The 8,730-nt window shown below is 41.9% G+C and overlaps 1 long non-coding RNA gene across 3 annotated transcripts; it reads right to left on the bottom strand.

The window, feature by feature from the left end:
• Window positions 1-605: 605 nt before the first annotated feature.
• Window positions 606-6,987, bottom strand: LOC142840627 (uncharacterized). 3 transcript variants are annotated; one of them, XR_012908945.1, is made up of 6 exons: window positions 6,975-6,987; window positions 4,109-4,233; window positions 3,044-3,138; window positions 2,034-2,139; window positions 1,610-1,783; window positions 606-990 (listed from the first exon to the last, which is right to left on the bottom strand). It is a non-coding gene; the product is annotated as an uncharacterized LOC142840627 (long non-coding RNA). The 3 variants fall into 3 exon arrangements; XR_012908947.1 differs by lacking the exon at window positions 606-990 and adding an exon at window positions 1,034-1,214 and having other exon boundaries at window positions 1,553-1,783; XR_012908946.1 differs by lacking the exon at window positions 606-990 and adding an exon at window positions 1,034-1,214.
• Between the last annotated feature and the right edge of the window lie 1,743 nt (window positions 6,988-8,730).

Genomic DNA, 8,730 nt, shown 5'->3' with positions numbered 1-8,730 from the left:
CACAGGACTAGAGACATCTCTGAGGTGAAGAGTGCCTTTGGCTATTGCAGAGGACCCGACTTCAGTTTCCAGCACCCGTATGGTGGCCGACAGATGCCTATAACTCCAGAGCCAGGGGAACTGATAGTCTTTTCTGGTCTCTGTGGACATCGGCACTCAAACGCGCATACGGTACACACAGTCACATAGGCAGACACTCAGTAAATAGTGAAAAGAAACCTAAAAGATAATTGATCAAGAATACAACCTAGGGCCTGGAGAGATGGCTCAGTGGTTAAGAGCATTGCCTGCTCATCCAAAGGTCCTGAGTTCAATTCCCGGAAACCACATGGTGTCTCATCTGTAAAGAGGTCTGGTGCCCTCTTCTGGCCTGCAGACATGCACACAGAATATTGTATACATAATAAATAAATATTTTTTTAAAAAGAATACAACCTAAACATGAATCGTGTAGCAGAAAACGAATGAATTACAGACTAACTTCTTAGATATAACAAACCTCCTTTCATTAAATGAACAACTGGATTGTTACGAACTCCATAAAGTGAGAAAATGTCCACTCTTCCAAATATATGTTAGAAACATATTTTTCCTGCCTGGGAAAATGAATGTGGGAACTTGTGTATCAGGTGACAGTCTTATTGTTTCCAGAATTCCCAAACCTCAAAAAGAGCCACTAAGAAAATAGACAATTCAGGAAATAAAAGTTGGCCAGAAGGATGAGTAGATGCTCCACTAAGAGAAACATACAGCATCAACATCCTTAACACTTAGGGAAGAGAGACAGGTGACTCTGAGGGGACTCTTGACACCCCACAAAATACTCAGAAATAAAGACTTGTCATACGAAGACCTGGGAGGTTGTGGAGGATGAAACTATCATACCCACTGCTGGTGGCCACGGAAAACAGCACAATAACGTGGAAAAATATTTCTCAGTTTCTTGATATGTTAATTGTCATCTGACCATCACATTCCCAAATATATAACCTGGAGAAAGAGGACATATTTTCTTTTAATGACTTACTTATTTCAGTTCACACCAGCTTTATATACAAGACACTGAAATTGAAAACAACCTAAACAACAGGTAACAGGCAAAGACTCATTTCCCAAAACTGTCATGGCAGCTCCCAACTGTAACTCCAGTGCCAAGGGATCCAATGCCCTCTCTTGGCTTCCATGGGCATCAGGCATGCATGTGCTCTTCATACCTATATGTAGACAAACATATATACACATAAAATAAAAATAAATTATAAAATTTTCTGTGTAGCTATACATTGCTACACCATTTAATATTAAGAATGAACAATTATCATGGGCAACAAAATAGATAAATTTAAACATATATTCAAGATGAATGAAGGCCAGATGTCTCTAAACTCTGGTTCTATTCTAATACATTCCAGCATAAATATTAATTTGTCTATAATGGCAGATTGTTGTATTTTCCTGCAGACAGGGTTGGGCAGTGGTTGGGATTGAGAACTCAACTAACATAGAAATGAAACTTTATGAATTGGTAAATAATAATGAAACTTGTACCCACCTGAGTATAAGAAGATGTCTATTGTCATTATGGGGAAAGTAGAAAAATAGTAATTACGTTTAATATTTGCTGACTTGGACTTCAGAGATGGCTCCATGGTTAAGAGGACTTGCTGCTCTTACAGAAGACCTGGGCTGGGTTCTCAGCACTCACTTGGTGGCCCACAATGGACTGCATATCTCTTTCTAAGGGAACAACAACCGTTTCTGTCCACAGCAGCACACCCTGATCCTGAAACCAGAGCAAAAGAAACATACACTGACCCTGAGACTAGAATCAATTCACTGGCCCTGAAACCAGAGCCCAACGTTTAAAAAAAGGCCAGTGAAATAAACATACTTTGCCCATGAAACCAAAGCACAGAAACACACTCTTCCACTTACCAATTCGGCAAAACCAACTAACCAATATCTCAGCATTAAACCAACCAATCCCTGAGCAGGAAAACCAGCTGATCACTGAGCATGAAACCACCCTGTACCTTTTCAGTTGGGAGCTGCCTTTCCCACTCTTGCAGGGGCAGCCACCTCCTGGATTCTTCCCTCCCAGTGAATCTCGTGAATGAGGCTTGGTGAGACCTTCTTTGCCTAAGAAGAACAGAGAAGCAATGACTTCTACTGGAGACAAGCAGAGGAGAAGGGAGCAGAACTGGAAAAGCTTCTCCTAGCAGAGCAGAGTTGTTACTCTTCTGAGGATCTGAGCAGAGTTGTAACAACTTGGCTGGGGAAACCCTCCCCTACCAGAGCAGAGCTGTTAATTTGGGGCAAACTTTCCCTGAAGCAGGGCTCTGAACTTCTAAGTTTAAGGTGAATTTTTGGTATTCCTTGGCTCCCGACTGCCAGGATCCCTTTCCATCTGAGCAGCAATGCTTACAATATACACAATGTTTAAAACATTGCAGTCATTGGGTTCCAGGAAGATATCCCCAGGCTGCCTGACACCATTCTGTTCAGGCAGGTGCCAGTCACCCACAGGCCAGCCTGCTTTGTCAAAGCCTGGGCTGGTGGGAAGACATTCACAGGTTTACCCGGTACTTCAAGGGGGCCATTATGGTGAGCAAAATGTGTGGTGGAGAAATGGGAGAGAAAGAGCAGCAGAACTAGCTATGATAAACGGTGCAATGGAGGATGTGAAGGTGGTGAGGAAGAGGCAGAGGAACAACCTAAATACCTACAAGCTCAGGAACATGGATTCAAAACAAACTTCTTACCCAGACCCAGAAAAACAAATGTAATATGTACTCTCTCATGAGTGACTTTGAGACATAAAGCAAAGAAAAATCAGCCTACTTTCCACAACCCCAGACAACCGAGACAAGAAAGAGGATCCTAAGAGAGACATTCTGGATCTACATAGGAAGGAGAAAAAGACAAGAACTCCTGAGAAAACTGGGAGTGTGGGGGTCACAGGAGAGCAGGAAGGTTGGGAAATGGAGTTAAATGTATAGCTCATTAAAAACAATAAAAACCAAACTTCTTAGATATAACAAACCTCTTTTTATAAGTTGAGAAGCTTGTTGTTAAAACGTCCATCAAGTGTCAGCTGTATGTTCTTCCACGTAATGGTTGATAAATGAAGACAATGCCCTGATGGGGAAATACAAGTTTGAAAACCATGCACCAGATTAAGGAATCCTTGTATCTAGGATACAGAACATCTCACAGACATCATTAAGGTAAGTGCTACCTATGGCTTTTCATGTAATAGAATAGAGATGATTCTAAGTGACCAAGAGTATTGATTTCATAATAAATGTAAATGTATATGAATACATCAAGCAAAGAAAAATACTCTTCAGGTTGCCTGTTAAGATAAAATCTTAACACCAAAACATAGACGCCTGGTAGTCCAATGACCCGCGGACAAAAGGGGGAACTTGGGGGGCAGGGCGGGGACAAGTAGAACACAGGACACCCTGCCAACAAGCTGAAGGTGCACGTGCTCCCTTTCGGGGGTCCTTGAGGCCTGCCCAGTTGGCAGGCACTCACCTCTCTGGGTGGGTAGCCTTAGTGTAGGAGCAGAAAACTGTTCCTGAGCAAAGGACCTTGCAGAAAACGCAGGCTTTGGGGGGGAGGCCGTGTGTAAGAAAGACAGCCCTGCAGAAGGATCTTGGGGAGGGGGGGTTGTGCTCTCTTCTGGGACAATCCGCCCCTGGATAGCACACACTCACCCGTCCAGATGGAACTCCTCAGCACCTAAACAGGGCCGCCTGGTAGCCCAATGATCCGGGGACAAAAGGAAGAACGGGGCAGGCAGGGCGGGGTCCAGGAGAGCACAGGAAACCCTGAAGAACAAGCTGAAGGTGCCCAGGCTCCCTTACAGGGGACCTTGAGGCCTGCCCGGTAGGCAGGCACTTACCGCTCTGGGTGGGTAGCCTTAGTGTAGGAGCTTAAAACTGTTCTTGAGCACTGGTCCTAGCATACAGCAGGGCAGGGTTGGGGGGGAGGTGCTGGGGGGCTTGGTCTTGCGTAAGAAAGACAGCCCTGCAGAAGGAGCTAAGGGAGGGGGTTTGTGCTCTCTTCCGGGACAATCCGCCCCTGGATAGCACACACTCACCCGTCCAGATGGAACTCCTCAGCACCTAAACAGGGCCACCTGGTAGCCCAATGATCCTAGACCAGGATGGAGGGGGGAGGACTTTGGACTTTCCACAGGGCAGGGAACCCTGACTGCTCTTCAGACTGGAGAGGAGTGGGTGGAGGGGGAGAGGAGTGGGTGGAGGGGGAGAGGAGTGGGAGGAGGTGGAGGGAAATGGGAGGCAGGGAGGAAGCGGAAATTTTTTTTCAATAAAAAAAAATAAAAAATAAAATAAAACATAATTGACAGAAAAAAAGATAAAATCTTAAACTACTGACTTTTAAGCACATACCCCTTAAATGTTACACTGAACACTTAGAAATGAACAAAAAATAATTAGCCAATTACAAATAAAAGGTAACCTGAGATAAAAATTCTGATATTTGAGAAATGCTTAAAAGAATATGCAATTAAGAGATATTTTTGAAACCCAAAATAACTCTATGGGCTCAACTTTAGTGGCAAAATGTTAGTTTTTCAAGAAATATACCAATAATGTGGCATTTTTTTGAGGAATGTGATGGCTAATCTTGGTTGTCACTATGACTACATCTGAAATCAACTAAAACTCAATTATCTGGGCCCTCCTGTGAGAGATTTTCTTGATTGAATCATTTGAGGTGAGAATATTCACCCTAATCTGGGCATCATCTCTGTTGGAAGACCACATCAAAGGACGTGGAAGAGGAAACCTTTTGCTTTTGCTTGCTCTCATTCTTATCAGCAACGTCATCTGCCCTGCTTCTGAGGCATCCCTTTGCTGAGTTAGAACCTACATTTTTGGGACTCCAATAGTGACTGAAGACCAGTAGCCGGTCCCTAAGAATCCTCTAGATCTCCAGTGCCAAACTGGGACTGCTGAGACATCCAGTCTTGTTGACTGAACAACTACCATTTATGGCTTTTCTGCCAGACAGAGCCATTGTTGGATTAGCTGGACCACAGTCTACCAATTATATTCCTCTAGATCAGTGGTTCTCAATCTTTGAGTTTGAGCCCTTTCACAGGGATCAGATAAGACCATAAATAAACACAGATATTTACATTGTGGTCCATAAAAATAGCAAAATTACAGTTATGAGTAGCAATTAAATAACTTTGTAGTCATAGGTCACCACAATATGACGAACCGCATTAAAAGGTCAGAGCAACGGGAAGACTGAGAACCACTGCTTTAGTGAGATCTGAGTAATGCAATGGATAAGGAAAAGCTCAGGAACAATAGTAGATTGGAACACACTGCTTTCGATGCAACAATAATCATATGGGAAATAATACATTGAAAAGATTTATGAAAGCTATTTTTCCTGTAGCTCTATGAACTTCTGAAACTTGATAGAAGACAACCTACCCACTCTCCAGATGAATATGGAACATTCGCCAACACTAACTCCACATGAGACTGTTAAATTTTTACACAAGTGCATGTATGGATTAAAATGTTGCAATTTGCAGGTAGTTCAATTGGTAAAAGAAAGGTACATATATTTATGCCTGCCTGCTGAGTTCCATTCCCAAGACCCATGAGGTGGAAGGAGAGAAGCAATCATCACAAACTGGTTTTGGGAGGCACATATGTATCTAGGCACTGATGCACTGAAAGGCCTCTTTCACAGCAATAGAAACCCTGGCTAAGCAGAAAAGAGAAAAATATTCCAAGAATGGTGACCTCTATGCATCCATAAATGTAAGAGAAGAGCCAAGTTTTCCAGAAGGTCTGTAAAACAAAGCAGACTCAGTAAGGATAAAAGACCCAAGTTTTCTCTCAGATATCGAATCTACAGTTGAATTAGTTTGTGAGTGTGGCTGTGTTTGGTCATTCTTGCAGGTCATGACTAGAATAAAATAGAATAAAAATAAAATAAAATAGAATAAAAATAGACCATGAGGAGATGAACAGGAGCTTAAAAGAGGATGGGAAAGAGAGGGCAGTGAAATATGTGGGCCATGAAAACAGAAGATGCAACAACTTGTAGAAGAAAGCACAAAGGAACAAATCTATTTCTAAAACAATGTTGAGTAAACCAGGAAGCATATGAACCCAAGATACATGAAATGATTGACATAGTCAAACTTCAGAAAGAAAAACAAAGAAAAAACCTTGAGATCACGTTGAAGGAATTCTGTTTCTGGTAGACAAAAAGAGAGCCACGTAATTATAATGAGGCATGAGTCCAAGGGATAAAGCACACTATTTATTATAGTGCTGAATAAAAGCAATTATCAAACCTGAATCTCTATGTCTACCTAAATTATTCTGCTGGATTATCTTGGGGATAAAAAACCATCATCAAAAGTAAACGTAATTGTTTATCAATATGAGACATGCTGCTAAAAAGGGTTAAAGTAAGTTTCTAAAACAAACAAATCTTAGAGGAAACAGAAATATCTGGAAGAAAGAAGAAGAATATCAATGCAGAATATGATTAAATATATATATGTTTCATTTTCCTTTTAATATCTCTCAGTTCTGTGTGATGTTTGAAGCAAAAAGTATCAGTGATGTGATGTGATGTGGTCCTCTATAGACACAGAGTAAATGTATTGTAGATTCTGTTCTTACAATGGGTGATTGTGAAGGAACTATAATTGCAGTAACATCAAATAGGGTTAGACTTGAAGGCAATCACGATATTTGAGTAGCACTAACACTGACCAGGGAGATCTGGGATAGCTGATGTAACATACTCACTTCACAAGTGCCTTGATCCTTCCACCCAACTGAGATGACAAGGCATTTAGGCACATGGGATCACATTTAACCTCAAAGAGCTGCTAATGAACAGAAGATGAGGTATTGATATCATATTGAATAGTTAAGGATGGGGATAGGGAACTAACTCACCCTTAATGTCCCAATGTTCAGTTCACAATTCCTGTTTGGTGGACATCACAGCACACTGGGTTCTTCCCCATGAACTCCTGCTTCTGGGTTGCAGAGATTAAACCCTTTGCTTTACACTAGAAGGTAACATAAGGGAAAAGAAAATTCATGAAATAGAGGAAACCAGGATGAGAAAGCACATAAATCCCAGGAGATGGAATGATGGTGTCTGTGCAGACAACATCAATGGAAGGTACACAATGATGTTTTTCCTCCTCCCAGGTCATCTCACCACCCTGGGCACACACAGTGATAACTGTGACTGCAGACACATACTGAGAATGTGAGCTTGTGCATTTCCCATTCCCGTGGCAAGAACTCCCCCTCTCTGTGTGCACTCAGGCCCCTACTTTCATGCCACAGCCTTCCATGGGCAGCACAAAGGGGGCAAGGGAAATCTGGCAACCACATAAATACACAGGTTTTTTTTTCTTTCAGTTCAGGCCCTGAAAATGGTTCCTTGAGGTAGGCATCATTACTTCCTTTCCACACAGGGGCTAAGAGAGTACAATGCTTAGATGCTTAGACCCAGGAAATTCTCCAGAGGCACCAAATGAACATTTATGCCATCTTAAATGGATTCCTCTGGCCAATATTGGGACAAATGGAGCATGGAAATAGAGAACGGCAATAGAGAGGAAAACAGTTTGGGAAAATGGGTGTTGTGCCATCCTGAGTAAAGAACTACGGAGATATGTAAGCAGTATACTACACACCAGGTCATCATTGAAGAGGACCAGGAGAATTATAACACATAACCTATCACAGCAGTAAGTGATTAACTAACTTTCACACTTATATATCCAGGGACATATCTGCACAAGCATGAGCATATACACAACACACACTAACAAATGTCAATGTAAACACACAGCTCTCACCTCGAAGGAAGAAGACAGTTCACTCTGGAGTCAAATATCTGTGAGTAAACATGAGAGAGACAGGTTTATGTTAGTACAAATTGCATGTTACAATGTGGAAACAGTTTCATGAAGTTTCTATAATAACAGAATGAAGAAACTATAGACTCTATTTAAGTACCTTGGTGATAATATTAAGTAGACTATTGTGGTAAAGCAGAGAAACCTCAGCTACAGGCACTAGCTACTATGTGATGACACACAGTCCTTTGACTGGTAGAAACTTAAAGCTTTGTTAAGGAGACATATTCTGATATTTTCAACGTCATCTGTTAGTGACAAGGTGTTAAGTAAGTCCAACACAGGGAGCCAAAGGAGTGGCTACTCATGGGCTCAAGAGAACACGAAGGAAATTGTAATTAGGCCCTGGGACTGCGACTTCCACCACCTCCATATCACTGCAGGTCTAAGAGTCAATCAACCAGTCTTTGCACACCAGCCTCTGCCAAGGAATTCCTGTACACACACACACACACACACACACACACACACACACACACACACCTCTCATTCTCACTCTCCTAGCTCCCTGGTGTTTACTGAGAGCTCAAGGGGTACAACCACGTTACAACAGATTCATCTCTGACCACACATGGGATGGTGAGAGCTACTAACATATGTGGTTTGAATGAGATTCCTGTGATGATGGCCATGGACTTGTCTCTGGGACATTTCTCTCATTTGTTTCAGACTGTCAATAATAACCTGTAAATGCTGACAAGAAAATAGGGACAAACTGCATTACACATCAAATAAAGATATCATCATGGGATAATCCATGCTTGCAACAAAAAATA

This window comes from Microtus pennsylvanicus, chromosome X (genome assembly GCF_037038515.1).
Source record: "Microtus pennsylvanicus isolate mMicPen1 chromosome X, mMicPen1.hap1, whole genome shotgun sequence".
NCBI lineage: Eukaryota > Metazoa > Chordata > Mammalia > Rodentia > Cricetidae > Microtus > Microtus pennsylvanicus.
Note: the sequence above shows the minus strand (reverse complement) of the source record. Positions and strands in the feature narration are given on the sequence as shown.